Raw genomic sequence first — 4863 nt, 5'->3', positions numbered from 1 at the left:
AAATCTAATCTCGAGTCGGTAACTTTCACTGAATATTGAGCCATATGTAAAATAATTTCGTCAAATTTTATTGACAATTTCTATAAATTATGGGGTCAGGTTTACATAAGGTTGTCTCCTTATAAAATAGAAGTAACGCGTGCGTTACTTCTAAATTTTTTTTAGAGATATAATTTTAGTGTAAAAAATCTTATGGTGGTTTGAAAATTTGTATTCTACTTTATTATAACATTAAATTTTTTTTTAAAAAAGGATATATCAAGCAAATCCATAAATATTTAAAAATTCTGAAATTATATTTTTTGACTTGAAATTTTTTTTTCTTTATATCCATTAGAACATTTTCTAATTTCAAAATACTCTTGTCTAGTAGAAATTTTAATGCACTTTACTTTTACAGGTTACGGGTTTATATAAATTTCCTCTTAAATTATAACATTAAATTGCAGCTCATAACTATTCTCATTAAAAATTGCAGCTCGTAAATGAAATTAATAGGTCGTTAAAAGTTGGTAGATTTACCGAAGGGAAATGGTTGGATAGGGCTGCAGCCTGCACGCCACGCCGTCCATCAATTTGGACGGTCCACGTCTTTTACACCGTTGAATGACAGAAACCGGCACCCAAAGCGCCGGTTATCACTGCATTTTTTAAAAGTTTTATGTTTTGTTCTTAAAACCACGCAGCCCTTTTTTTTATTTTTTATTTTTTAATTTTTTTACAGGAGGAGCTCTTTTCCATTGGAAAATTGAGAGGGGAGAATTAGGGATACACTGAGGTGATGGATCTGTATCGTTCGTCTTGATGAACGGTGCAGAGAGCTGCAGCCTAATCCCAATAAAAAGGGCTGCAGCCCTGTAAAAACCGCATGCTTTACTGAAAAAAAAGAAAAAAAAAAAAAAGTGATTTCTTAAAAATCTGCACACCACGTGTTATCCGATCTTCTTCCATGTATGGACCTTTTTAAGGGAGGACAGCAGATGCTCAAGTTTCAAAATTTCGCCGAATTTCAGCCACGAATAGTAATCCGAAATACGCCGCAACTTTGCACGAAATAAGACGAACTAAGGGCAAATTCAAGAGAAAATTTAGAGTAAAATGCCAATCTTGAGAAAAAGGGGAACCGGCCATTTTCAATGAACGAATTTAAGATGGTAAATAACAGACAATCACATTGAAATTATGGAAGCGGCTGGCATAAATTTGGTGAATACTCGGCAGAATTCAGTTAATGGGAGCCGAAGAGATGTCCATGCTGTGGTTGGCAACGGGCCGTCCTTGGCCCTGGCCCAGCCCTTTTCCCCATGGGCTGGCCCGGACCTGACTGGGAACAAATGAAGAGAAAAAAAAAAAAAAATTGGACAAAAAAGGGCTGGGCCAGCCAAAAGCGGGGATGACATTGGCCCTAGCCCGGCCCTTGGGCTCTACTTTTTTTTTGAGGGCTGGGCTGGCCAGGCCAGGCCATGCCCCGTCCATTGCCAGCTCTAATCTAGGTTAAATGTAGACGTGACCTGCTTTGAAGTAGGAGAGAAAATTGGCAATGTTCTGCTGAAGACTTGGATATCGAAGTTCTTCCACCATCTCTCACATTGATCCTGAAACAAAACTAAATCAAACCCTGCAATTATATCTCTTTTTCAATGAGGATTTTAAAGAGGAAAATTGTTTTATGAAGGCCCAACCGCATCTCTACAACTGTCAGAAAGCGTTAAGCATCATTTTAAAGATGGAAAAAACAAATGCAAATTAACTGTGCAAATGTTTTTTTACTAAAATTAAAATTTATTTATTTATTCATACTCATGATCCCCATGTTAGAGATTACATATCCTTAAAGGCTTAAGTCTTAAAATCCATCTCAAAAATGGATTTATTAAGAAAGGCTTGGCCGCAAAGAAACTGGATCCTTTTAAAAATCACCGAACTCGCTCAAAAACTCCCAAGCAAAGTTGGAATTGGTGCAGTACCAATATGGTTCAAATACCTCTGGTTTTTTTATGGGCTTTTTATAGCCATTTTTTTTTAGCGTTATTTCAATTTTATTGTCAAATTTTCCATTATTACATTTGTATCCACTACCTGTTATTACAATAATACCGAGCAATTTTGTTTAAATGATTAAATTACCCTTTTCAGATATTTAAAATCAATTTAAAAAACCATCAAAATTCTGAAAAAGGGCAATTTTGGAAAACTTTTGGGCTCATACATGTAATATACTAAAATTTGAATGCAATAAGTAAAAAATTTAGATAATATTTTAATATCATTAAAAATAATATATATATATATATATATATATATTATATTTTCAATAAAGAAAGACTGGAGAATCGGTGGTGAACAGTTCCACCCACGATTTTCAAAACCTTGCTCCAAACCTCAGAGGTGAAGTGTTTTAGCGCTTTCAACCCGAGTGGAGGACCAGAGTCCCATTTTCATGGAAGCAAGTATTTTCAAATTTTCGGTTCAATTTGTGTCTTTCCTTCAGTTTCCCAATGCTCAGTCCACAAAAACCTTCCTCTTATCTCTCATTATCCATAAGCTTCCATGCATGCTTAGTTGGAAGATAGGGTGTTTATCTCATCTAGCTACTTGAAATGAAATGTTTCTCCTATTCATGAATAATGCTACAACTCTTATGCATATCCAAACAACGTTGACACTAAAATTGCATCTTATAGGAGTGTCTTACTTTTGATTTTTTAAGGTTGCAAACTTCACTCATTACCAAATCATTAAGGTGGTCATTTCATTAAACATTGAACATATTATTTTGTGTTAGTATATTCTAGTACCTCTTCAAAAATTGCCCCACTTCAAGACTAAGAACTCGAATCGAACATGCACTTTAGCAAGTTGGCCTACTTAAGTAGAATTAGGTAAATAACGATAGTGCCCTCATTTGTTTGAGAGTAGCAACATGGAATTGCCGGATTACAATAATACTCTTGATTGTATATAGAACTCACGTTTTTTTATTTTGAACTCTCCTTTCTCTGTTGCTAACTCTGAATAACCAAGTATTATCATCATTTATCTTGGACCACTTAAAAATCTATTTTACAGCCTTAGTTATAAAATTTTCAAAATCATAAAAATTGAGCAGCCTTATAAAATACTTGCAAATTTTGAAAAATAGTTACAAGATGCATTATTTTTAGGATTTGTTATTCGTTTTTTCTTCATATCCATGCATCTCAATGTCAAGATAATCAATTGTAGGGATTTCCAATGTCATAGTAGTCTCTTCTAGAGGATTTTGATATACACCTCACTTCAATGGTATAAGACTGATACCTTACATTTTTATCAGACAAATAAAAAAGATTGACACCTTATACAGACTTTTTCCTTCCTTCTATGGGTAAAGTGCAAATTATGCAAGTAATTAAAAAATCAGTCAAATATACTTCGACGAAAGGAAAATATTATGAGATTCCAAAATATGCATTTACACCACGTCCAAAGATCAAATGGCTTAGTGTTATCTTGTTTTTTAGTTAAAAGAGTTTTTTTTTTTAGAACTCTAAACTTCACAAAGTGTGGCACCTCAGCACTAGGACCACCCAAGCCCAGAGGCCATTATCTCATACCAAAATGATAATTTTAGAAGAAAAAATGAATTTAATTGAAATTGTCTTTTGAAATTGAAAATTGTGAAATCCTTTGAAGTGGAGATACCTTGTCTTTTTTTTTTACAAAGATTCAAAGATTTTATTGTTGAGTAGGGAGAGATGTTACATCATTCGAAACAGCAAGAGAAGATACAAGAGCCCCACTTTTTGCCAAAGAATCAGCCAGGGCATTAGCTTCCCTAAAAACATGGACAAATGAAACAGAGATTGTTTCAACTAAATCCATGACCTGCAGCCAAAGGCCACGAAGTTCCCAAGGTAAGTGTTGTTCCTTTTTACACTATTTAACAAAATTTAAGGAGTCTCCTTCACATATACAACACCTGGATTCCCTATTGAACTTCCATCGAAATTTAACTTTAGGCAATCACCAGGAGGCTCCATCAAAATGTTTATTAGCCTTGTACCTGGTCTTCCAATAGGAAAAGGCTACCAAGATTGGCCATTACATCTACCTTGCTAATATCTTTCCTTCCTTGTGTACAAAAATTGAATTCCAAATAGAGATTTTGATATCGTTTGATAGAACAGAAAAAGACAAGAATTCCCCTCAAAAGTCCACCTATTTCTCTCTTTCCAAACTTCCCAAAGGATGACCCCCTTAGCGATCTGCCAAATAATTTTTCCCATCTTAGGCAGATGAGGAATGGAAAGTTGAGAAACAACGCCAGCCACAAACGAAGGGAGTACCATTGAAAACCGACTAAGTTAAAGAGCCAAAACCAAATTCTCACTGTGAAGGAGCAATGAATAAACAGGTGAGCACCGGTTTCCTCGTCTACTTTACAGAGGAGGCAAACATTAAGTAAAATTTTTCCCCTTTTGATAAGATTGTCAGTAGTGAGAACCTTATTCAGAGCTGCCAACCAAATAAAGACCTGAACTTTATGAGGAACTGGCCACTTCCAAACTTTAGCAAGCGAGGGGCAGGAGGCTCTCCATCGGTCATGAAAGAGAAGTCTGTAGCAGGACTTAACTGTAAAAATACCATCATTTTCTATCTCTCAAATCACCTCATCCTTAGCATTATAAGAGACATAAACCCCATTCAACAATTATATAAGGGCACACCACTGTGAAAGAATCTGCTTACTCACTTAGTTGTATACAAATGTAATATTCCAAGAAGTTAATTCTCCCCTTTGGTCAATGGCCTCCGAAATAGTCACATCTGGTTGAGTAGCAACCTTAAATAAGTCGGGATAGGCCACTTTTAAGGGGTATT

Source organism: Amborella trichopoda, chromosome 4 (genome assembly GCF_054954075.1).
Source record: "Amborella trichopoda isolate Santa Cruz 75 chromosome 4, AtrichopodaSantaCruz75HAP2 v2.0, whole genome shotgun sequence".
NCBI classification, from domain to species: Eukaryota; Viridiplantae; Streptophyta; class Magnoliopsida; order Amborellales; family Amborellaceae; genus Amborella; species Amborella trichopoda.
Note: the sequence above shows the minus strand (reverse complement) of the source record.